Source organism: Saimiri boliviensis, chromosome 1, assembly GCF_048565385.1.
Source record: "Saimiri boliviensis isolate mSaiBol1 chromosome 1, mSaiBol1.pri, whole genome shotgun sequence".
NCBI lineage: Eukaryota > Metazoa > Chordata > Mammalia > Primates > Cebidae > Saimiri > Saimiri boliviensis.
In genome coordinates this window covers 162,392,351-162,419,573 of record NC_133449.1, presented here as the reverse complement: position 1 = coordinate 162,419,573, position 27,223 = coordinate 162,392,351, and the positions used below count along the sequence as shown (strand labels likewise).

Genomic DNA, 27,223 nt, shown 5'->3' with positions numbered 1-27,223 from the left:
TTGAGATGGAGTCTCACTCTGTCACCAGGCTGGAGTGCAGGAGTGCAGTGGTGTGATCTCGGCTCACTGCAACCTCCGACTCTCTGGTTCAAGCGATTCTCCTGCCTCAGCCTCCCGAGTAGCTGGGATTATAGGCATGTACCACCACACCTGGCTAATTTTCGTATTTTTATTACAGACTAGGTTTCACTATATTGGCCAGGATGGTCTTGATCTCCTTACCTCGTGATCAGCCCGCCTCTGCCTCCCAATGTGTTGGGATTACAGGTGTGAGCCACCGTGCCCGGCAGTCACCTAGGTATTAAGCCCAGCATCCATTAGTTATTCTTCCTAATGCTCTCCTTTACCCGCCCCCTGACAGGCCCCAGTGTGCGTTGCTCCCCCAAATGTGTCCATGCGTTCTCATAGGATAACTGTTTTAATAGCTCTCTTCTCTTTCAGCTTTTATGTCTATTTATTTGTTTATTGGGAAAATATTGTACATATTTGTGGTGCACAATATAATGTTTTGAAATATGCATACATTGTGGAAAGCCTATACGAAGCTATTTAATGCACAGATTACTCATACTTATCTTTTTTGTGTGTGTGGTGAGAACACTTAAAATCTGCTCTTAGCAATTTTTAAGTATACAATACAATGTTATTAACCGTAGCCAACATGATGTACAATAGATGTCTCAAACTTATTCCTCCTGTTTAACTCAAATTTTATATGTTTTGACCAACATCTCCCCGATCTCTCCCACCACCCAACTCCCAGTCTCTGGTAACCATCATTCTACTTTCTGCCTCTGAGTTCATCTTGATTAGAGTTCACATGTAAATGAGATCATGTGATATTTATTTGTCTTTCCTTGTCTTTCAGTGCCTGATTTATTTCATATAACGTAATGTCCTCCAGATTCAACTGTGTTGCAAATGATAGGATTTCCTTCTTTTCTTAAGGCTGTATAGTAAATAGTATTCCAGTGTATACATATCACAGTTTCTTTTTCTATTCATCTTTTGATGGACACTTAGGCCAATTCCTAACCTGTGGGTCTCAGGAGAAAAATGTTTTATTACTTATGAATCCTCATGGAGCCTACTCTGGTGCTTGGCCTTGGTCTCACCTTTGACTTCACCTCCTCTGAAAGTTTGTTCCAGTTCTTCCAGACGGAGATAGGTGATCCTCTGATGTACCTGACAGATCTCTGTTTAAATGTCTTTACCAATAGGCTGTAGGCTTCTCGAAGGCAAAACTACCTATTTTAGAGTTTAATACGTATTACCAGAAGCACATGGCAAATACTCCCCCTAAAAAAAGATGAAAAAAGGCAGTTTTGGAGTTGATTTAGACAAATCACTCTCTCTCACTGCCGGTCTCCATTGCAGTGTTCTCTATACCTATACCCATCACCACGGTTCCCCTTGAACAACGTCTACCTTACCATCTTTTATTTTCTTAAAGAAGAAACAGTTAACTGGATTAAATATATTTGCACTTGGTGAAACAGAATATTGAATTTGTCATGCTGCTATGTATCTCAGGTGTAAAATAATCTTCCTTTTCAATATGTGCAAGAGAATAAAGTTTGGTTCAAGTCTAGATGATACTGGTTATCCTGAAGAATGCTATAAATTCAGTTAATTGGGATGTGGACTTGGGGATACCTAAACTTATTGATTAACCAATACTTATACTTTGCATGCGTCAAAGACCATTATAAAAATGGGAAAATTAACTGAAGTATGGACAAAAGGAGGTTCATCCAGCATCTCAGAGCCAAGGCTAGGGCAATGCCTCTTACTTCCTAGTTAATACTCTTCACAAGGCATTGAACCACTTCTGGAAAGTAATCAGGAAGCTCTGCTTGCACCGTGTGTGGTATGATCTTCCCAGGTCTCCCCATCTCATCTCAAGAAGACACTGGCCTTGTCTCTCTTGTACAAAGGGTTGTGAATCTATACTCTAGATCAGGAGAGACAGGGCCAGAGTCTCTAATGAAATCTAGACATTAGAAGGCCTTCGGTGAGGTAGATTTATGTCATCAGGGTCACTGCGGATGACCGAGCACTGTAATTGTCCAAGGGGGTAGTGAGAGAATGACATTCAAGTGTCCTCTATCAGTTAGGTCATGGATCCGGACACATTGCTGTGTTTGCCTGGGAAAGGGGGCATATTTTTCTAATTCATCACAAGGACACTCTATAGGCAAGTGAAGGCTGTAGATATGGCAACTCAAGATGGAAATTTCCTGACTTCTTAGGAATAGCAGCTGGCGAGGGCAAACAGACAAATCCCAAATCAGCTGCTTTTGGTGGTCTGGTGTCAAAAAATTAGCACTGTCCTGAGTGTCAGGATAGCCGGCCTCGATTCCTGTCAGTAACACCGGCTCTTTGCACGGCCCTGATTCAATCCCCTCTGTTTCCCCTGCTTGTTGCTCTCATTCTTCCTTTTCTCTTGGTTTGTCCCTCATAACTTCAGGTCTTAGCTAAAATGTCTTGTTCTTGAAAACTTCTGTGACCCTCTAATCCAACTAAAATCCCTATGTGATTAACTTTTCTACACTCTGTTTTCTTTCTTCTCAGCACTTACATTTTGATGATTGAATGTCTCTTTTTCCAAGGAATGTTAAAATCCCAAAGGAAAGCATTCTGATCAGTCCTGTTCAGGGAGATGGCTTTGGTGTCTAGGATAGTGCCTTGTGTGTAAAGGATACCCAACAAATATACATTGAATAAAGGAGCTAATAAACAATTCTGAGAAGAGAAACCAGGTTCTTTTGGTTATTATCTGTGTCACTCTGGCAAATGACTGATAACCTCTGAGTCTCAGTTTCTACATCTGTAAAAGGGACATAATATAAATTCCTGCCTATATACCAGCACCATTGCAAGGATATAGGAGATAAAAATAAAACACCTGATAACTGTAAAGAACCTTTAATATTGGCCATATTAATAACAGTTTAAAAGCTGTTTGCCCACGGGTTCATCTGTGCCAACTCTGCTTTTTTCATTAGCCTCTGAATATAGTTCTTGTCTATTTCATTCGCTATGTGTTAGTTAGCTCAGTTAGAAATAGCAAACACGCAGGTTACGTGGTGTCTTTTATATCCTTGTAGGATAAAATACATGATGCCCAACTGAATGTGAATTTCAGATAAATAATGAGGATTTTTAAAGGATAAGTATATACCAAATATTTTACAGGAATACTTATTCTAAAAATTATTTGTTGTTTAGCTGAAATTAATTTTTCTTATATATTTAGCTGAAATTGAAATTTAACAGGGCATCCGGTAAATTTATTTGTGAATCTACCTGGAGAAGCCCTCATAATTGTTTTCTTATTAAAAAACCTGCGATCAGGGAGTGCAGAATAGGACTGAGAGAGGTTACATAAATGATTAAAGAGTAGTATGTGAGAAGCTGAAATCATATGTGGAAATTAGAAGTTATTAAAGGGATCTGGTTCCTCTTTAATATCACATCTGGAATATGTTTTCTCCTTGCAAGCCTCATAAGGACATCATAAACCCCTGGCTTGTTCTTGGTTCATTGCAGCTAAAGTTTCAGACTAGCAATGGAAGGGATGGATGCAGTTTCAGCTAGGGGTCCCATTCCCATGGTGTCTACATGCGAGGAGTGGTCACATTCTCTGGTATCCTAATCACCTTCCTCTATGCAGCTTAAACATTCGTCGATCTTCATGCCACAGATCCATTCAACAGCTACTTTTTCCATGAACATTTATTGAGCTTGTACCATTTGCCAAGTACTCTGCTAGTCACTGGGGACAAGAAAATACAAAACAACAGTCCCCGACCTACCTTTGTTGAAGAAGCAAACACATAACCAAATAATTGCAATTTAAATATGAGAAATGCGAATGGAGTTGTGAATAGATTCCTATAGAAGCCTAGCAGGGAGTGGTTAACATTGCCTGTGGGAGGGGGTCATAGACATATCATTGCATGGGCCTTGAAAAGCGACTGAGTAGGTGTTCACTATGCAACCAAGGTGTGGAGAAGACACCTCAGGTAAGAGGAATGGCATCTGCAAAGATGCAGAAGCATGGAAGAGTACAGCATATTTCTAGGAATGAACCTCAAATTCTTTAGTGTTATTAGAAGTGAAGATTGACGTGAACTAACTGAATCTCAAAATATATTTTAACGAATGAACACGTTGGAAGGAAAAAATGGAGGTGCAAGAGAAGAGAAAAGGAACAGAGAATGTTTGGGGGTAGGGAGTAAGAAATCATTAAGTATTTAAACTCATAGCTAAGAATTTTTTCTATCTTTCTGTTTCCTAATTAGAATTTCAGGTAAGGACCTTGCCATTCATCAAATTATGTTAGAATGTGAATTTTCTTTAACTATTTTTTCCCCACAGAACCAATCTTCTCACAAAATGCTGTCAGTTTTCCTCTCAAATATCCTTAAAATGTATCAACTTCTTTGACTTCCACAAAAAGTGTCGTAGCTTGGGATTTTGTCTTGACTCTTGCAATAGCAATCTAAGGTCTCTCTGCTGTTTGCCCCTCCCCATTTCAGGCTGTCCTCCACATTGCTGCCATTTTTATCATTCTAAAACATAAGTATGTTTACATCTTCTGTCATTCCTCTAATGATTTCATAGCTCTTGACTGCATATAAATAAGGGCTTTCATATTTCGTTCACAGTCAATATCTCTAGCTTTACTTTAGGAGTAGTATAGAGTAATTTCTAGAGTCACATAGCCTGCATTCAATTTCTGACTTCACCAGGACTGGTATTTACCTGGCGTGTGCTGGGATGCTCATATCCAGTCTACTAGGCTGGGTTGGGGTTTGCACCCTAGTTGTTGAATAGTTTAATATCTTCTCAGCTACTAACAATGGGATTTGGCAGTTCGCTTATATTCTCTAAACTTTAGTTCTTCATCTTCAGTATAAAGATAATAAGAGCATCAGTCCCATAACATTTTAATAAATCTGAAATAAAATATCGATGAAATAAAGTATGAATGAAATCATGCTACAGGGAACTTAGCGTCATGTACGTCTAACAAATGCTGTTTGCATTATCACCTCCCACCACTCTCTAACCATGTCACCTCCTGTTTTACCTTAGCAGACATGCTCCAGAACTTTATCTATTTTATCACCCTACTTGTTCTGCTTGAAATAGTCAAACCCCACCAATTCATCCTTCCCACATTAAAACCTTCAGAAAGACATTGTAACCACATCCCTGACTTACTCCATGGTAGAATTAGTCACTTTTCCTGTGCTCATTGTACACACATCTCTATTATATTTAGTCATAAGTTATTGTTTATATACTTGCCACTGCCATTAAATTACGAAAGCCTTCTTTGCATTATTTCAATTTTGTTAAATTTGTTAAGTTGGTTGAATGACTCAATGAAGTCTATCCTGATTAATAGCACCTACTAAAAACTTATATTTAAGTTAGAGTATTTTATAAAGATTAATTAGGTCATTTTCATTAATTGTGATATTCAGGCTTTTCTGTATCTTTAATGAATTTCTATCTGCTTATTCTGTCAATCACTGAGAGACTCGTTTTGAAGTCTCCAATTAGAATTTTAAATTTGTATACTTCTTTTTTCTTCTCTGCCAATTTTTACTTTATAGATTTGAGGATCTGTTGTTGCTTGCATATACATGTAGGATTGTTATGTTTTCTTAGTTAATTGACTCCCTTTCTGATTATGTAATGTGCAATGTTCCTTTTTTTTTTTTTTTTTTTTTTAGACAGAGTCTCACTGTCACCCAGGCTGGAGTACAGTGGCACGATCTCAGCTCACCGCAACCTCTGCCTCCGAGTTCAAGCGATTCTCCTGCCTCCGCTTCCCAAGTAGCTGGGACTACAGGTGCATGCCACCACACCCAGCTAATTTTTTTATTTTTAGTAGCGACTAGGTTTTACCATGTTGACCCAGATGGTCTTGATCTCCAGACTTCGTGATCCGCCCGCCTCAGCCTTCCAAAGTGTTGGGATTACAGACACAAGCCAGCTTACTGGCCACAATGTTCCTTTTTATCCCTGATAATATTCCTTGTTCTGAATACTGTCTGTTCTCATATTAATATAACCAGTTCAAGTTTTTTGTGTGTTTGATGATATATCTTTCTGCATTCACTTATTCTCATCTATGTTCTTATATTTAAAGTGGATTTTGTTTGTACAAAGCATAATCTGACTGTCTGTTTTATAATTAATGTGTTTACATTGCTTACATTAATGTTATTATTAATATAATTGCTTTTAATTACAGTGTTGCTAGATGTTTATTTTCCATCTTTTGGCCCACTTTTAGATTAACTGACAGTTTTTAATGAATCTATGTTACCTCTATTATTGACTCTTTTGGATGATGGACATTTTATGTGATGAGTATAGTCTGATGACAAAATTGTGTTTGACAAAACTCACAGAACTTACTTAAAAGAGTAAATTTAAACTGTATATAACATATACTTTGATGTTTATGTGTAAATTATACTCTAATAAAGGAAAAATTATAGTACCCTTGTTGGTGGTGGTACTGATTAGACTATATGTGAACTAGTGATTATGTTGACACGTCAGTTATGCAGCAAACTTTCTGGGTAATCTTAAATATCTCTTTCCCCTCTTCCTGGGTCCAAGTTTCCTCATTTTTCAATGAGAAGTTTGGATGGAATAATGACTAGAGTTTCTTCTAGCCCTGGCATTCTGTGACTGAAGAAGTGATTTCTGAGGTTGTTTTTATATCCCTCAATCTTTGAAACCAGATGCTTTTGTTGAAGTCTGGGCTGGGCCCACATTCTGAGGCATTTCCATACATGACAGACAGGTATGTGTTTGTGCATGAGGATGGCTACAAGTAATCTGGCCACCACCCTTTATTCTTTACATGCCTCCTTCCCCAAGCTATTTTTGACTAATCTGTGAGCAGTTGCCATTAACAGCAACCCAGAGCCCAAAGATGAATTTAAAAAACAAAAACCCCAAACAACTTGTACACTGTCAGGTATCCTTTTATCTCTCTTGATTGAATGGCTCAATAGAGTATAATAAAAATAAATCCCATTCCTAATGCCTGCTCCCAGGTGGGAACTCACGTATTCTTGACAATTACCCTATCCTTAAATGTAGGTCAGCGTGGATATAATTATTCTCATTTTATAAATTATTAAAAAGAAAAAAAAAACCAACAACAGCAATGATACAATAAAACAAACTAAGGTGTGAACATTTTAATTAACTACTCTATTGTCAATCTACTAGTAAGTGGCAGAGCTAGGGCTTAAACTCACTTCTATCTGATATGAAAACCATTAATAAAAATGCATCTAACAGAGTTCCAGTCTCAAATATAGGAACCTGGTTCCTTATTTATCTAATTTGTTCATTTATCAACAGATATTTTGTAACCTGCAAAGTATCAGGAAATATACTGTGCACAAGAGTAGATTGGATCTCGGCCACCATGGAACCTACATTTTAGTCAGGGGGGAGGGGAACGAACAAACTCAGCAGGGAATTATGCTTCAGCATTATAATTATTATAAAAGAATATTGTGCACAGGTAAACGAAGACAAAGGAAATCTCCCCCAGAAAAGTTATCTAAGCTGAGATGTGAGAGATAAGTGGGAGTCAGGCAAGGATTTACCGGTAGGAAAAAGCATGAAAACAAATGAGAAACTTAAGCAGTTCAGTAGCACGGGGACTTGAAGTAAGGTGTCACTGAGTGGAGGAAAGAGAAACTGAAAAATACCTAGGGCTTGACTCACCCAGAATTCTGTGAAGTTTTTAAAATCGTTGGGACTTTTTCTAAGAGCCATATGCAAGGATTTTAAATAGAGAAGTGACATGATCAGATTATATTTTCCAGTTTCTTTGATCAGTAGTAGAAAATGAGAGTGAGCCAAGACTGAAGGCAAAGAGACCATTTAGGAAATCATTATTATCATTATAATCACATTGCTATCATAATAATGCCCATGATGATAGCGCTTGGAGGTGGGGTTAGAGCCAGTGGTAATGTAACTAAGTGGATGGACTTGAGCAGTAAGTTTTTGTAACTTTATCCACACTAAAGCTGCAATCTTGACGTATATTTTGTAATATACCTTCCATTCTATTAAAATCTGTAGATAAAATATCCTACTAACACACATAATTTCAGAAATTCATAAAAATTTAAAGCTAATACTAATAAGAATTAAAATAAGTAACAATATAATATGTATGTTAATATGGGTACAACACCACTAAGACATTCAGTCCTCCATAGAATTATAAAGTGCCTCCCTGAAGCATTGCCATTTCAATAGAGAACTACTACTACTGTAGATACCCAGTGAAGAGAGCTAGGTACAGTGGGGACAAGGGGAAGATCATGGGTTCCATATTGGACATGTTGAATTTAAAGTGATTCTGAGACTTTACATTGGAGATGATTGGTAATTAGGAATTTTGTATGAGTAAATATAAACCTTAAGACCAGAAGGGAGGACTTCGCTGGAGAGATGGATTTGGGGTCATCATTTTACAAATAGAAAAAAACAAAAACCATAGAGCAGATGAGACTCTCCAGGGCTAGTGGGTAGGATTAGAAGGGAAGAGCACTTAGGTGCTCTTGAGCACCACACATAGAAAGAAAGCTCTGCAGGAGAAACTTCAAAAAGGCTACTCAAGAGAAAAAAAAGCATACTTAGATTTCATAGAAACCAAGGAAAGAGAGAGTTTATGAAAAGAGGAACTGTCCTGGTATGTTGGCTACTGCTTAGAGATCTAAGAAGATAAAGTTTGGGATGCTTTACTAATCTAGAAACAAGGAAGTCTTTACTCACCTACAGGAAAAATGTCAGTGTAATGGTGGGATTAGCCTTATTATAGTGGTGCCTAGAGATAGCAGAATGAAAGGAAATAGATTCCACCAGGTTCCACATCTCTCCAAGGGCTTGCATGTCTGTGAAAAATGGGTGTTGACATCCCCTGTCCACTTCTAAAGTAACTTAAATGTAAAAAACTTTAATATAAAGCAGAATATGACACATCTGTAATGCTGGTATACATATGATAAAAGGAGAAATCACACTCTCCTTTCGCTAATTCTGCTGCTTCTATCATAACTATCCTGTTAAACTCATCTCTGAATGTTGTGAAACTAATCCAAACTTAAAGTTCCCACGTGATTTGGAAGGCTAAAATCTCACAGTTGTAATTGTTCTCAAAGATGTTTTCCCCCCGGATGCAGAGGCTCGTGCCCGTAATCCAAGCACTTTGGGAGGTGAAGACAGGTGAGTTACATGAGGTCAGGAGTTCGAGGCCAGCCTGACCAACATAGTAAGACTTGGTCCCTACTAAAAATAAAAAAATTAGCTGGGTGTGGTGGCTGGTGCCTGTAATCCCAGCTACTCCAGAGGCAGGAACAGGAGAATTGTTTGAACCTGGGAGGTGGAGGTTGCAGTGGGCAGATATCATGCCATTACACTCCAAGCTAGGTGACAAGAGTGAAACTCTGTCTCAAAAGAAAAAAAAAAGATATTTTTGTTTATTTTGCTGCAGTGTGGAGAGAGTGGCCTTCTCTATGTAATCACCAAGGTGGCTGGGAGCCTGAACACGTGTCCTGAAAACTAGAGGGCAAGTGTATGATGAGCAGCTCCTCGTTGCTGCTCGGTAATGCGGGGCTCAGATTCACGTGCTCTATGCACCACTTCATTTTCCACTTTGGCCAAACCAACCGTACCCCTGAATTTCCTTCCCACAAGACTCTAGCATTTGAGGGTGACGACTGATTCTCTGTGCGGGAGAGCAGTGCTATTGCCACCTGTGTGAGCAGTGAGGAGCTGAGGGGAAGTTTTCCAGAGGCGGCAGCCCAGGCGGTGCATGAGTGAGCTTTGTTGATGATGGCCAGTACTTGGGTGTTCCCACCTTGGGCAAAATGCACCACAACAAAAAGGCCACCCAGGATGCAGGGGAGGAGGTGAGGTGAGGGCTGGGGCTGCTGGATGCTCACTTGAAGATGGAGACTTTTCTGGTGGGTGAACAAGTGACATTGGCTGACATAGTTATCTGCACCTTGTTGTGACTATAAGCAGGTGGGTTCTAGAGCCTTCTTTCTACCAGGCCTTTCCCATTACCAACTGCTTGTTCCTCACCTACGTTTACCAATCCCAGTTCTGGGCTGTCTTGGGTGGAAGTCAAACTATGTCAGAACACAGTCCATTTTGATGCTAAAATGTCTGCAGAGAGCCAGCCTAAAAAGGGCACTCCATGGAAAGGGAAGGGTTCATGGGAAGAGAGAAGGAGGGGAAGGAGGAGAAGCAGGGGGAAAAGGTGGCCGTCCCTGCTTCTGAGGCGGAGATGAAAGAATGTGAGCAGCTCGAGAATATCTTCAAGCTGGATGAATTTAAGCACAAGTACTCCCATCAAGGACCACTCTCTGAGGCACTGCCATATTTTGGGGAGCACTTTGATAAAGATGGCTGGTCCCTGTGGTACGCTGAGCGTCGCTTCCCTGAAGAACTCATCCAGACCTTCATGAGTTCTTCATGAATCGCTGTAATGTTCCAGCTATTGGATAAGCTGAAGAAGATGCCTTTGCCACTGTCATCTTCTTTGGAATGAACAATAACAGCTCCATTTCTGGAGTCTGGGTCTTCCAAGGCTAGGAGTTTGCCTTTCCACTGAGTCCAGATTGGCAGGTGGACTCTGAGTTATATAAAAGGTGGGAACTGGATTGTGGAAGCAAGGAGACCCAGACACTGGTTGGAGAGTACTTTTCCTGGGAGGGCGTCTTCAAGCATTTGGGCAATCCTTCAGTCAGGGAAAGATCTCCAAGAGATCATTTTTTACTATTGCCTAGCAGCCTGTACCTGCCCTTCGCGAAGATGGGGATCATTAAAGGAAACTGAGCATTGACAATAAAAAGATGTTTTGATCCAACTGCTCATCAGCTGCTTAGCACCCCATTCTATTGTTCCCCTGAGTGTAATCCAGACTTTGTTCTCACACTTCCAAAGATGAGCGGTTGACTAGGGCAAGTTACTAGGTGCTGGATGGCATGGACTCTGCAGTCAGACGGAAGTGGGTTTGGATGCCGCCTCTGCCAGGTCTTTAACTGTGGTATCTTGGGGAAGGTATTTAAGCTAAGTGTTTTGTTTTTTTTAAAATGTGAAATGGGGATTATAACAACTATCAGACTTGTTAAATGACTCACATACGATGATGCATGTAAAAAGCAAATAGCACAGCCTTTGATGGATTTAAACATTTTCCATTTTGAATTGAAAAAAGAACAATTAAAAAAGAATTATTTTCAATTACAAGATTCTTTTTTAATTGAAAGGAATTTTAATTTTCAAGTAAAAAAGAATTCTTTTCAATTAAAAAAGAATCCTATAACTGAACACGAATTATTTTTTGATTAAAAAAGAATTTTTAATTAAAAAATACAAGAAAGATTCTACCAGTCTTTGGTGAAATATTTCTTAATCATTTTGGCCAAAAGTGTCTTCTAATTCCCAAGCACTGGCCATCATTATTGCTCTTGGACCTGGCCAACAAGTGTCATCTATTTTCCCATTACAGCACTCCAATCATTAAATCTTCTCCATGGTAAGCATCTCGATTTCTTCACACTTTCCTTAAAGAACATGCTTTTAAGTCCCCTGTCTATCATTGTTGCTACTTTTTTGAATTTGCTCCAAGCTGTCCCTATTCATCCAGAATGGAGAAGGTGCAATTTGATCTGCTAGTTGAAGGATTATGGGATTTTGCGGAATATGCTCAGAGTTGGTGATGAGTGATGTTAAGTTGCAGTGATGTGGTGGGATCAGAAGTGTTGGCTATTAAGTCTGAGAATATAGTTCAGGGAGAGGTTTGAATGTTTATTTAAAGAATCAATTCTAGGCCGGGCGTGGTGGCTCATGCCTGTAATCCCAGCATTTTGGGAGGCCGAGGTGGGTGGATCATTTGAGGTCGGGAGTTCGAGATCAGCCTGGCCAACATGGTGAAATCCCCTCTACATTAAAAATGCAAAAATTAGCTGGGTGCCATGTTGCTAGTCTGTAATCCCAGCTACTCAGAGGGCTCAGACAGGAGAATCTCTTGAACCTGGCAGGCGGAGGTTGCAATGAGCTGAGATCGTGCTACTGCACTCCAGCCTGGGTGAGGGGGCAAGACTCGTCTCAAAACAAACAAAAAATTAATTCTATTCATTTGACAGTGAAGATTTCTCAATTTGCTTGGAGTGAGTGTAAGACATGATCACATGGCCATTTTGGTGCATGTAAGGGAAAAGAGACAGAAAAAAGGAAATCATTCATGTGTATTAATTGAGAACCAATATTAATAGCAGTATGACTTGGAGAAAGGGACAGATGTGAGGTCTATGTTAGGTATTTACAGGAATTATTTTAACATTCCCTTAGAATATCAGATATGGATACGCTCTTCCACTTTTCTTCTTTTAAAACTAATGCCTCTTAAATATGAATTTTTCAAAACAAAATTTAGTCTGTTCGTGTTATTATAAAGGAATACCTGAGGCTGTAATTTACAAAGAAAAGAATTTTATTTGGCTCACAGCTCTGCAGGCTGTACAGGAAGCATGGCACCAGCACCTGCTTCTGGTGAGGGCCTCAGGAAGCTTCTACTCCTGGGAGAAGGTGCAGGAGAGCAAGATCACTTGATGAGAGAGAAGGGAGATGAGGAGAAGCCAGGCTGCTTTTAACAATCAGATCTCACAGGAATGAATAGAACGAGAACTCCTTCATTATTGTGAGGACAGTTCATGACAGATTTGCCTCCATGACCCAAATACCTGCTATCAGGCCCCACCTCCAACATTAAGGATCAAATTCCAACAAGAGAGTTGAAGGGGACATATACTCAAACTAGATCATTCAGGGAATTTTTTAAAAATCAAAAACAAAACTTTGGGGATGTTTATAGCTCGAGACATTGTGATTTTAAAAAGCTTCATAGAACAGGGGGTATTTGAACTTTACTTATGAGGATGTTTATATATTATTTATGTGACAAAAGAAAAAAAGCATTCCAAGTGGAAAGAACAAGATGAGGGTAGGAAGCTGGAAAGGCTAGGTTATACTCAAGGACAATTTTATTAGTTTACAGTTGTGTTGTCTAATACTGTAGCTACTAGCCATATGTAAACACTTAGCATTAGTTAAATCAAATTAAAAATTCAATCCATAGCCACAGTAGTCATATTCCAAATGCTTATGAGTTGTATATAGCTAGTAGCTAGTATGCTGAACAGCATAGATATAGAACATTTCCATCACTACAAAAAGTTCTATTGGGCAGTGCTGGGCTAAAGAATCATGCTGTGGCCGGGCGCAGTGGCTCAAGCCTGTAATCTTAGCACTTTGGGAGGCCGAGGCGTGTGGATCACAAGGTCAAGAGATCGAGACCATCCTGGTCAACATGGTGAAACCCCGTCTCTACTGAAAATACAAAAAATTAGCTGGGCATGGTGGCATGTGCCTGTAATCCCAGCTACTCAGGAGGCTGAGGCAGCAGAATTGCCTGAACCCAGGAAGCGGAGGTTTCGGTGAGCTGAGATGGCACCATTGCACTCCAGCCTGGGTAACAAGAGCAAAACTCTGTCTCAAAAAAAAAAAAAAAAAGAAAAAAAGAAAAGAAAAGAAAAGAAAAAGAAAAAGAATCATGTTGTATACAGAGAAGTGAGAAATTATCAGATTTACACACACACATTCTCCAGATTTTGAGTCTGAATTTTATTGTGTTGGTGTATGAACATCTGTTTTGGTTAAAAGAAACAAAATGTAACTTAAACTGGCTTAAAAAACAAGTGGAGTTTATTAGCTCAATTATTTGAAAAGTCCAGAAATAACGTTGGCTTCAGAAATTGCTCCTTCAGAGCTTTCGCTGAGCTTTCATTTGATTTTCTCTTTTGTCTTTTCTTCTATGTATTGGCTTTATCTTCAGGCTGTCTTTCCAATATAGAAAACTAGCTGAAGTAGTTCTAGGTCTCAGGCTCCCAAATGACATTGTCTTTGTTTTATGTTTCTTTTTCTTTTTCTTTCTTTCTTTCTTTTTTTTTTTTGAGACGGAGTTTCGCTCTTGTTACCCAGGCTGGAGTGCAATGGCGCGATCTCGGCTCACTGCTACCTCCGCCTCCCGGGTTCAGGCAATTCTCCTGCCTCAGCCTCCTGAGTAGCTGGGATTATAGGCATGCACCACCATGCCCAGCTAACTTTTTGTATTTTTAGTAGAGACGGGGTTTCACCATGTTGACCAGGATGGTCTCGATCTCTTGACCTCGTGATCCACCCGCCTCGGCCTCTCAAAGTGCTGGGATTACAGGTTTGAGCCACCGCGCCCGGCCTGTTTTATGTTTCTATAGCAAGATACCTGAGACTGAGTAACGTATGAAGAACTGAAATGTGTTGGCTCACAGTTCTGGAGGCTGGGAAGTCCAAGATTGAGGGACTGCATCTAGTGAGGCTCTTCCTCTTGCACCATCACATGGTGGAAGGCACTGTATGGAGAGAGAGAGAGAGAGAGAGACACTCACTTTTATAATAAATCCACTCTTGTGATTATAAACCCACTCCTGTGATAACAACATCGATCTATTTATGAGGAAAGAGCCTTCATGACTTAATAATCACCTCTTAAAGGTATCACTCTGTTGCACTGGAAATTAAGTTTCCAAAACATGAACTCTGGGGGACACATTCAAACCATAGCAGACATGACTCAGAAGAAAAGAGTTTTTCTTTATTTTATTTTGTTTTTTTTTTTGAGACTGAGTTTCATTCTTGTTGCCCAATGGCAGAGTCTTGGCTCACTGCAACCTCTGTCCCAAGGGTTCAAGTGATTCTCCTGCCTTAGCTTTCCAAGTAGCTGGGATTACAGGTGCCCACGACCATGCCCAGCTAGTTTTTAAAATATTTTTAGTAGAGACGGGGGTTTCACCATGTTGGTCAGGCTGGTCTTGAACTCCTGACTGCAGGTGATCTACCCTCATAGGAAAATAAAATCCTGCACCTTTTGAACTTGCCCCATTTATGTCTCTGCCCACTCCTGCACTATTTTGCTATGGCCAAGGGAGTGTCGTGTGCTGACTGATGCCTGACACAATCAGCATGGCACGAGAGATAGGATAATGTAGATGGGCTTAGGCTGGTCTGGGCTAATCTTTGAGGTGAGGGTGGAGTCAGTTCTGCCCATAAGCCATCTGGATGCCACCCAGGCTGGGTGGGGTTAAATGCGGCTCTTTTAAAAAAGCAATTCCGGCTGCTATTTCCAATATAAAGTCATTATGTGATTTTTATTTTTTTAAAATAATAAATCTTTGTTTGACTTGATTAGGTTTAAAAAACTTTAAACTGTAATACAGATAAAGCAGAGAAGAGATACATCAAAGAATAACCAGAATTGCATGTTTTCTTAAAAAAAAGTGTTATGATTTTATTTAAAACATAAGTTCATGAAAAGTAATAAGTTTAAAACTTTAAGGAATGATTCATAAGTCACTTAATACACAACATATATACTGCTATAAAAGCATATTAAAATCCATGCACCATGCAGTCAAATAAAATCTTCATTATCCTACCGCTACTACCTCTAAACTACTGTGACAAAACAAATGAACAAATAAACAAATTTAGAAAGTTATTAAAAACATTGCCAAGCAAACAAACAAACAAAAAGCCTTCAAACTAGAAATCTTAGAGTCAGCTATGAAAATGATCAACTCGTCATTAAAAAAAGGTGTGACACATTATGAATAAAGTGAACCACATTAAACCTGTGTAAAATTAGTCATGTCTTAATTGATGGCTAATCATCACTAACAAAAAAAAAATGAGAGAAGCTGAAATTCCATATAAATTTATATGGAACTTCACAATGATAATAATGAAAATTTTTCTCCCTATAAAATATTATCATTAACAGATTCATAAAGTTTATTTTGGATAATGGCAATGTGAAAACAGTAGAACCATACTTCCCATAAAATGTTACATGTTATTTCCTATAGAAATAACCGTAAATGACCATCCTGTTGCAAAACCAGCAGGATCAGGGCATCTGGTTTTAGAATGATCTTGTTGTCTCCTTTGCTTTCTCATTCTTAACAACGTTTTTCCTCCTTTTCCCTCAATACTGTTCTTTACCTTCTACTCTTTCTCTCTTTGTCAACACAGCTATCATAATATTTATTCTAAAATTCTTCTTTCTTTGAACATGAGTGGCCTATTTTCACTCTTTCCTTTCCCAATTCTGAGTTTGCCCCATCTTGTCTTCATTCTCCTCCTCTTCCTCTTCCTCATATGTTTTGGGTGGACCAGCTCACCTTCCACATTATCTTCATTGTCTCTGTTTTTATACTCATCCTCTTCCTCTCCCTAGTTGGTATTCATTATCTTTCTTACCAAATCCCTCTAAGTATGTTTTGCTGCAGCAGTTGAAAAATATACTTTCTCTAAGAACGTTTAGGACTGCTAAATAAGTCAAAATTCTGCACAACTCTACTAAACTGAGCTTTCGAAGTTTTGGTTTCATTCCAAAGGAAATAGACAGAATTTGGGCATTTCCTTGCCAGGACTTCTAAGCCCCCAGAAATTGTATTGTCATGAAGAAAACCAGTCAATGAAGGAATTATGCTTCAGCCATACACAGAAACACTGGTTTTTTGAAACGCCCCTTCATCCCTTCAATTTCTCCATTGATGAATGGAAACTATTAGTGACCAGTTTGGTTACTCAGGCTTTTTGTGAGTCCCTCCTCTTCTGTTGTCACTAGTCCCATTTTCCCCTTCCTCTTACTTATACTAACTCTAACTTCAAAATTAAAAAAATAAATAGAAAATGAATGAAAGGAAGACAAATCTACCACTCGCCGCCAACAAAAAGATGTGTAAGACAAAGAACAAAATAGCCAATGAAATTCAGACAGGTGGGATGTTAGCTTGGCCTCCCTCTCCTTCTCATCAGTACACATCCATGGTTCCTTTCAAGGACTGTTCAGAGATTTGCATGATTTTTAAAAATACATAATGTGATCAGAACTGTAATTTTAAAATACTATTCAGATGGTGGTGTGTGTAAATTGAACCACAGAGGAAAAAAACCAAGAAGCAGGGTATTAATTAGGAAAATATCCTATTAACCCAGGCAAGAAAAATGATGGATTGAACAATGATTTTTTTTTCTCAGTGGAAAATAAGCAGAGCATAAAACTCCTAGCAGTGTTATGAAGCTATAATTTGGTAGACTTGTCTTGGAACCTAAGTGATCAGCAGGAAATTTATAGTGACTTTACCATGAAAAGGGAGCACAGAAGGAAGATCAGAGGAATGATGGTAAATTTCAGTTGGACAATTATTGAAATTGAGGGAACATCTTCAGCATTTAGGTAAAGTTTTCCCACAGGTAGGTGGTAAAATGGAACTGAGAGAAAGGAGTTGAGAGTGTATCCCCAAAGAGAGAATAGTTAAGGGCTTGAACAGGCAAAAAAAAAAAAAAAAAAAAAAAAAAAAAAAAAAAAATAGAATGTGGATAGATTATCATAAAAAACTGTTATGTATAAGAAGATGTACTTAGCAGTGAATTTGAGAAGAAACAGTAAGGTAACTTGCAGGAGAATTCTGTGAGTTAATTATCTGGAGGTTGAGAGAGGAGAGAATTTAAGGAGGAAAAGAATGTCTAGTTGGGGGAAGGAAAGAGTGAGAGGGTTTTGTGATGATTCTATAAGCACTTGCAAAGGGTTTAACTTCCCAAATAAAAAGACATACTGCTTTTCCACAGATAAGAGTGTGGTCCAGTTCTAGAAGAAATATGTAGGCACATGGTAGAAAAGAGCACTTCCCATCTCTATTTTTTTTTCTTACTGTTTTTTGCTCAGTCAACAAGGCAGTCAGTCCCTGGCCTCATGCAGCTTAGGTTGTTTTCGAGTTCTGTGGATCGAAGTTATACCTCCCCTGGAACAAGGAAGCGTGATGCACTAGATAGATTATGGACCTCAAGGGTGACAATACATAGATGGCAACCCTCCCTCTTTTAAAGGCATACTGCAGGGCCTTAAACAAGTCATTTCAGCTTTCCAAACCTTGCCTGCAAACGGGATCTTAAGAATATTGGACTACATGAGCATATCCCAGACTGTGATTCATAGAACACTAAACTTAGGAGCTTCTCCATGGAGGACATAAGAAAGACAAGTACCCAAATAAGTTTGGGAACTTATTTCCTTACAAGGAGATCGCAAGTGAAACATCTTGATGTAATTTCACATTTCTGACACTCATTATTGACAGTCTTCCTTTCCTCTCTTCCTCCTTTCTCTCTCCCTCCCCTCCCTCCTTTCATCTCTCCCTTCCTTCCTTCTTCCCTTCCCTTTTCTTTCTCTCTGTTGCAGTACTTTGGGAAGATGATAGACAGTTTCTCTAAGGCCAATTATGGATATGATAGTTGGACGATCTATTTTAGTCAGGAGGGAAGGAGAATTTTGTCCAGGGCCATTCTCTATAGCCACTGGTCAGGATGACCCCATGGTTGTCAGATTTCCCAAAAGAAAGCACCAAAGATTAAGAAAAGGGCAAGGGATTTGCAGCATAGTCTTTAAGAGTTGTCTGACATTTAGCAAATCTCTGGCCCTCAGTTTCTGAGTCTGGAAGAAAGCGTGGGGTCAGCCTGGTGGCTCTGACATGGTCTGGGAGGCTAAGGGTGTCTGAGCTATATAAAAATCTAATTTTGGAAATGCTGACTTGCCTGTGTTTGAGGGGAGAGTTGTGAGTTTGTGTTCATAAATTTCAGAGGCAAACTCTAGTGTTTGTCTTCTTGTTTCAGTTGGAAACTGGATTTTTGCCAGTGAAACCTGGGCTTTCTCTCCCAGTTTAAGGACTGGAATGTCCTACATTTGGTTCGACAAGGACCTGCTACTGAATTAGATTAAGTACCCAAACCTGTACCACTTGCTCACAGTGTTTATTTCAGAAATATAGACACAATCCAGAATGATGCCCAAAGCTTGTCTCAATGGGTATTTTGTGAATGTTTCTTCTCTCATGTGAAGTTCTGAAGCCTTTATTTCATGAAGAAGAGAAATATGTCTTATCAAGTTTTACTTTCTCCAGCTTATTTCTCTTCCTATTGATATGGAATAGAAGCTGTATAAATAAGTACATTCTGGTTCAGTGCAGTGGGAAAGGAAGGAGGAGTGTGATGCATCAACAATTTGGGGCAGGAGATGCAATGGAGGAGAGATTAGGCATGGAGAAATGGGCACTGAGGTTAGAGAGGAGGAGCCTCTGCTTACATTCAGAAGAGAGACCCTTCTATCCACATAAATTCAACACAAAGGCTCAGGTACAGAGACCACAGAAAAGTCCCACTTTTCAGGCAGCACAAGACAGTTGTTAAGAACATAGGTCCTGTGGAAGACAAACCCAGATGTAAACTCAAGCTCTGCAGTTTACTGGATAGGGTAGGGAAATTTATTCCTTTTAGTTCTTGGTTTGCTATTTTTAAAAATGCAGGTAATAAAAGTGCCTACTACATAAAGATGTTTCAAAGATGAAATATGATAGTGCATATACTTTATATAAATTTATGTGCTTAGCAATTGTTTTATAGACAGCACTTAAGACGATTAGCTATTGCTTTTATTTTTATATTATTGTCATTATTATTATAACTTTTATATATCAATTTAGTACATACATTAAGTATACCAGGTCAGCATTATACCTGAGAGAAGAAAGCCTCACAGCCACTAACATATTTTCTTAAGTCAACAAGAGATTTTGAGGCAATTTAGTACTACGGAAAGAGAATTGTTCTGACCTGTATGCAAATCCTGTTTCTGCTATTTGACAGTTTGGGAAAAATATTTTAACCTCTCTGAAAATTTGCTAGGTTATGAAGATTAAATGGATGATGAATCTGTATGCCTAGTAGAGGTGCCTATCTTAAATAAGCCTCAGCAATAATAGCTATTACCATTAGGAATGCAGAATATTTTACTTCTAAAATACACACAGCTAAAGAAGTTGATACACAGAACCAGAATAGAAAAATGACTTACCCAACATTATAGAAAGGGCAAGGCTGGAACCAAGATCTTCAAGCTTTAAGTCCAGTGGTTTTGCCTATACATACACAGAACTCTCCATGAAGGAGTATTTGAAGTACAGTTGAGTGATGTGGAGCCCAGTGAACTTACAGTGAGAGACCAGTTAAAATCTAGCTCTGCCATTTAGTGACTAGGTGACTTTGTGCAACTCATGCAACTTCTATGAGCCTCCTTTCCCTCATCTTGTAAAATAGCGATAATGACCCTTGTTTGCTTTCCAAGAATGTTGTGAAGTTCAAATGAAATTAAAAAGACATTTGAAAATTACAGAGAGCAGCAGATGTATAAGGGATTGAAATTTATATTACATACTTTAAAGTGGCAAGGGAAAATATGTTTAATATTAGTTTATTAGTATATTGAAAATAATTTATTTTCTAGGTTCTACTTTGGAGCAGAAAGCAGTAAAGGCGATATCGTTTTAGGTACCCTTCATGCCAGCAAGGTGTGTGCATGTGTGGATGCCTCCAACAGTGTTGCTGTAACCAGAATAAACATGAGGACTCCAGCAGCCTGGAGTTCTCTGTGCATTCAGCTTCAAAGAAAACCAAGCTTGATATTTAAAGTAATTAAAGGTGATTCAAATCTTTACTTGAATCTCTTGGCAAAGATTAACAGAGATATAATTTATAACTAAAACCTTCTGATCATCCCCCTTTTCCTGGCTCCTCCAATCCTCACATCTCTCACACTCTGAAGCCACTCCAATCCTTTTTTCAGACCTTCTCTATCACATGAAAACTCAACTTGATTAGCAGCAACAAAATAATCAAAGAAACTGGGCCTTAGTGACTCTTCATTTTTCTTCTCATCTCTTGTCTTTCAGAGTCTGTATCTCAGCTTTCAATTGACTAAATATTTGTCTTTCCTATAAAAATTCCCTCTCTTTACTTTTTAATTTGTCTTTCTGGTTATTTGACAATTCTATGTCAAAAATTTGTCAGAGACAGAACTGGAGTGCCTGAAATTCATCTTTTGAAGATGAAAAAGAACTGAGGCATAGTAGGAAATGCTGAAAATGCAGAATTCTCATTAATACGTTGGCGAAGGATAGAAGATAATAAATACATACAAGTTTTTATGTGCATAGTTTAAATTCATTGCAATTTTGTTTTATTTCTTTCTTTATTTATTGAGATGGAGTCTCACTCCTGTTGCCTAGGATGGAGTGCAGTGGCATGATCTCAGCTCACTGCAACCTCCACCTCCAGGGTTCAAGTGATTCTTCTGCCTCAGCCTCCTGAGTACCTGGGATTACAGGCATGCGCCACTACACCTGGCTAATTTTTGTATTTTTAGTAGAGATGGGGTTTCACCATATTGGCCAGGCTGGTCTTGAACTCCTGACCTCAGGTGATCCACCCACCTCAACCTCCCAAAGTGCTAGCTATGCCCAGCTGTAATTTTGTTTTCATCTCTTCAAAGGAATTACTGAACTGTGAATATGGGACTGTGAAGTGTGTATTATGACTCCAGTTGTGGAGTAGATGTAGGAAGGTGCTTATTTTTTGATTACTTTTCATCAAGGTTTTTCCTTCACATTTTCTTCAAGCATTTATTAAGTGTCTATCTTGTGCTCTAAATTTCTACTGAACCAACCTCTTTAATACTGCCTTCAAGTATTTTTATTTAATTGTAGATATCTACTTTAGCAGATGAAGTATATATCTTTTATCTCCAAATATTTAGTTTCCTGAAACACTGAGAGCTCTCCTTTTGGAGGAAAATGCCTTTGTTAATAAGGATAAGTACTGACCAACCACCAAGGACATCATTTTGATTTGTTTGTTGAGAGAGCATAGGAAGACAAGCCATTCTCTGTTGTTGACCGCCATCTTGTGGAAATAATGATCAAAGAGGCATAATTCAGATGTTGCAATCCTGCATGGATCAGAATTCTTGGATTAGGATTCTCTCTTTGTCATATATCCTGAGCTGGCTACTTGAACTGAGTTTTTTCATCTGTAAATGTGGGTAATCTACCAACCTCATGGTGCCTGATTTCACAGTAAGCACATGGAGATACTACTGTGCTGTTTATTACAGTTTGAGGAGCATTGACAAATAAGACTAGGTTGCTAAATAAGAGCAATCATAATAACAAGAAAAATATAACAATGGTTGGTATTTACTGAGTGTCTACCTTGTGATAGATTAGTAGATGCTGTGCCATGTTCTTTACATGAAGTATTTTCTTTATTCTTTCCCATAGCCCTTTTTATTGAACATTCTTATTATATTCAATGCACAGATGAGGAAACGGACTCTGAGGTTAACTAACCTGTCCAGTCTCACAGTGAGTGAATGGTAAAGCTGGAATCAAACTGAAGTCTGATGTCACTAAGTGAAATCTTTACTGCACTAGGATGCTTGTGAGAGAATTGGGCCTGGAAACCATATTTGATATGGAGAAAACTGTGTGTGTGTGTGTGTGTGTGTGTGTGTGTGTGTGAGTGTGTGTGTGAGAGAGAGAGAGAGAGAGAGAGAGAGAGAGAGAGAGAGAGAGAAAATGAGAGAGTGACAAGGAAAGAAAGAAGAGGGATTATAATGGAGATACAGCCATTGTCCTCAAATTAATAAACAGCTGTTATTGGGAAAGGCAGATCATGTTTTGTCCAAGTGATTTCAAATATTGTAACACTGGAGGGTGAATAGATTTCTGCCCACTTACAAAGAATAAGTTTCCAAAAGGCAGAGCTTTATCAAATATGGAAAGATCTTCCATGAAGATGATAAAATCTTCATTATTAGAGTTATTTAATCAGAGTCTGATATTTGGTAGACATTTTGTAGGGATTATGTCTAATTGAGAGGCACTATTAAGGTATTTTCAAGTCTTTTTGTTTTTTTATTCCCAAAGAAGGTGAATTCAAATCTAAAGAGCCAATATTTTTATAGTAAATTTCAGAATGGGATACCTTCTCTGGGCTCCAGTCAGCTTCTTGGCCAAGTGACTCTTCATCTGGAGTATACATTGGATAGGGAAGTTTTTATTACAGGTTACAAAATAAAAACTCATTTAATAAAAGAAAAAGTTAAATGTAAGGATTAAGAGCTGCTTAAGAAATCCATGGGTAGGCAGAGAAATCAGGCAACAGAAAGAAATAAAAGGCATTTAAGTAGGCAGAGAGAAAGTTAAACCATCTTTCTTCACAAATGATATGATTCATTTGTGAAGGAATGAATCAAGGAAACCTTATAATCTCTGCCCAAAGGGTCTTAAGTCTGATAAGCAACTTCAGCAAGTAGCATTTCTATGCACCAATAACGTCCAAACTGAGTGCCCCATCAAGAACACAATTCAATTCACAATAGCTACAAAAAGAATAAAATACCTTGGAATACAGATAACCAGAGAAGTGAAAGATTGCTACAATAAGAATGACAAAACACTGCTTAAAGAAATCAGAGTGACACAAACCAATAGAAAAAACATTCCATGCTTAGGATAGGCCAGATTGCACAAAGCACTTTTACAGATTCAATGCTATTCCTATCAAACTGCCAATGAAATTTTTTAGAGTTAAAGAAAACTATTATAAAATTCATATAGAACCAAAAAAGATCCCAAATAGCTCAAGAGCTAAAGTGATCCTAAGCATAAAGAATGAAACTGAAGGCATCACATTACTGACTTCGAACTATACTACAAGGCTGCAGTAACCAAAACAGCATGGTACTGGTACAAAAACAGACACATAGACCAAAGGAAGAGATTAGAGGACCTCAATTAGTTTAGCTCCTGTGGAAAGCAGTTTGGGGATTTCTCAAAAAACTTAACACAGAACTATCATTCGACCTAGTAATCCCATTATTAGATATATACCCAAAGGAATAGAAATTATTCCACCATAAAGACACATGCACATATGTTCATTACAGTACTTTTCACAATAGCAAAGACATGGAATCCACCTAGATGACCATCAGTGGTAGACCAGATAAAGAAAACATGGTACACATACATCATGGAATACTATGCAGTCATAAGAAAGAATAAAATCATATCCTGTGCAGCAGCATGGATGGAGCTTTTGGCCATTACCTAAGTGAATTAATGCTGCAATAGAAAATCAAATTCTGTGTGTTCTCACTTATAAATAGGAGCTAAGCATTAAGTACACATGGACACAGAGGGAACAACAGACACTGGTGCCTATTTGAGGGCAAAGGTTCAAGGAGGATGAGGATCATAAAACTATCTTTGGCCGGGCGCGGTGGCTCAAGCCTGTAATCCCAGCACTTTAGGAGGCCGAGGCGGGTGGATCACGAGGTGGAGAGATCGAGACCATCCTGGTCAACAAGGTGAAACCCCGTCTCTACCAAAAATACAAAAAATTAGCTGGGCATGGTGGCGCGTGCCTGTAATCCCAGCTACTCAGGAGGCTGAGGCAGGAGAATTGCCTGAGCCCGGGAGGCGGAGGTTGCGGTGAGCCGAGATCGTGCCATTGCACTCCAGCCTGGGTAACAAGAGCAAAACTCCGTCTCAAAAAAAAAAAAAAAAAAAAAAAACAAAAAAAAAAACAAAAAAAAAAACTATCTTTGGGGTACTATGCTCATTAACTGGGTAATGAAATAATCTGTACATCAAACTCCTGTGACATGGAATTTACCTGTGTCACAAACCTGCACATGTACCCTCTGAACTCAAAATAAAAGTTGTATAGAAAGAGAAAAGATTCGGAAATAGAAAAAAGAAGAAATAAAGGAAAGAGGGAAAGGGAAAGGAAAGGAAGTCAATCCACGGTCAGAAGGACTAGAAATAAAACTAGAGTCTGGAATATCATCTGCTTTCTCCTTCCATCTTGTGCTGTGCTCCCGCCTGCGGATTTTTTTTCCTGTGTCACTCCGTAGAACAGCTTTTTCTCTTTTCCCCTGTTCAGTTGGCAGGCAGAAAATACTCATTTGACTGTTTCTCAACTGACACTTCACAGGCGCTGCCATCTTCAGAAAAAGAAAAATCTTACTTCTGGGTCCCATTCCAAAATTTTTTGGTGGTGCATTATTTTTATTGAGGTAAAATTCACATAACACAAAGTTAATCGTTAAAACTGTACAGTTTAGTGTCATGTAGCACTTTCTCAATGTTCTGCGACATCATCTTTGTCTAGTTCTTAAAGAATTTCATGATTCCAGAGGGGATCCTTTACGCATGTAACAATCACTTCCCATCCTGTGGCCTCAGCCCACAGTGATCACTAATACGATCTGTTCTCTATGGATTTGTGTATCTTGAATATTTCATATAAATAGAATAATACAATATATGACCTTTTGTGTCCAGCTTCTTTTACTCGCCACAATGATTTTGAGGTTTACGCATGTTGTAGCATCTACCAATACTTCATCCTTTTATAAACGGATGCAAAATTCTTACATATTTATGCACGTATTTGTTACATGAATAGAATGTGGAATATCAAGTCAAAGTATTTATAGTATTGCCACCTTGTGTATTTATCAATTCCAAGTGTTGGAAACATTTCAGTTCCTCTCTTCTAACTACTTTAAAATATACAATACATTTTTGCTAACCATAGTCACATTATGAAAAAGTGGTCAAACAGCATTAGAACTTATATCTTCAATCTAACTGTATGTTCGTATCCATTAACAAAACTCTCCTTATGTCCCTGCCCTCACATGCCTTCTCAGCCTCTAGTATCTATAATTCTATGCTATACTTCCTTAAGATCAACTTTTTTATCTTTCACATATGAGTGAGAACATGTGATATTTGTCTTTTTTGTGACTGGCTTACTTCACTTAACATAGTGATCTCCAGTTCCATCCATTTTTCTGCATATGATAGGATTTCACACTTTTAAATCACTGAGTAGTATTCTATTATATATATATTCCACATTTTTAAATCCATTTGTCCACTGATAGACATTGAGGTTGATTCCGTATCTTTGCTATTGTGACTAGTGCTGGAGTAGACATGAGTGCATGTATCACTTTGATATGTTGATTTCTTTTCCTTGGTATAAATATCTAATCGTGAGATTGCTGGATAATATGGTAGTTCTATTTTTGTTTTTTTTAGAAATCTCCATACCATTTTCCATAGTGGCTGTACTAATTTACATTTACATTAACAGTTTATGTCTTGAAATATATTTTATCTGATATAAGTATAGCTACTCTCACTCATTTTTGGTGTCCATTGGCATGGAATATCTTTCTTTTTATCCTTTTATTTTCAGCGTATGTGTGTCTTTATAGGTTAAGTGTGTTTCTTGGAGGCAACAGATTATGCTGTTGTTTTTTTTTTTTTTTTAAATTTATTCAGCCACTCTGTCTTTCAATTGGAGAATTTAGTTGATTTACGCTCCATATTATTGTTCATAAATAAGGATTTACTCTTGCCATTTTGTTATTTCTTTTCTGGTTCTTTTGTGATCTTCTCTTGTTTCTTTCCTTACTGTCTTCCTTGTAGTGAAGATGATTTTCTCTGAAGATATGATTTAGCTTCCTGCTTATGATTTTTTGTGAATCCACTGTATGTTTTTTGGTTTGAGGTTACCATGAGGCCTGCACATACTATCTTATAGCCCATTATTTTAAGCTGATAATGAGCTAAAACAATTTGCATAAACAAACAAACAAGCCAAATCACCTAATAAACACTCTACACCTTAACTTTATGCCCCTGCTTTTTATTTATATTGTATTGTACTATCTATAACTTGCAAAGTTGTCATAATTATTATTTTTGATTGGTTCGTTTTTTAGTCTTTCTACTTAAGAGAGTTTACACACCCCAGTTATAGTGTTAGGATATTCTGTGTTTTTATGTGTACTTACTATTACTAGTGAGTTTTGCACTTGCAGATGATTTCTTATTGCTCATTAACGTCTTTTTCTTTCTGATTGAAGTATTCCCTTTAGCATTTCTTGCAGGATAGGACTTGAGTGTTGATGAAATCCCTCAGCTTTTGTCTGTTTGGGGAAATGTTTATTTCTCCTTCCTGTTTGAAGGATAATTTCATTGGCTATACTAGTCTAGGGTAAAAGTTTTTTTCTTCATCACTTTAAATAAATCATGCCACTCTCTCCTGTCTTGTAAGGATCCAGTTTCATTCGTCTGCATTG

The 27,223-nt window shown here is 38.3% G+C and overlaps 1 pseudogene; it reads left to right on the top strand.

Annotated features, from left to right (window-relative positions):
* The first annotated feature begins 7,989 nt into the window (after positions 1 to 7,989).
* LOC101041358 (elongation factor 1-gamma-like) lies at positions 7,990 to 10,856 on the top strand (annotated as a pseudogene).
* Positions 10,857 to 27,223: the final 16,367 nt, after the last annotated feature.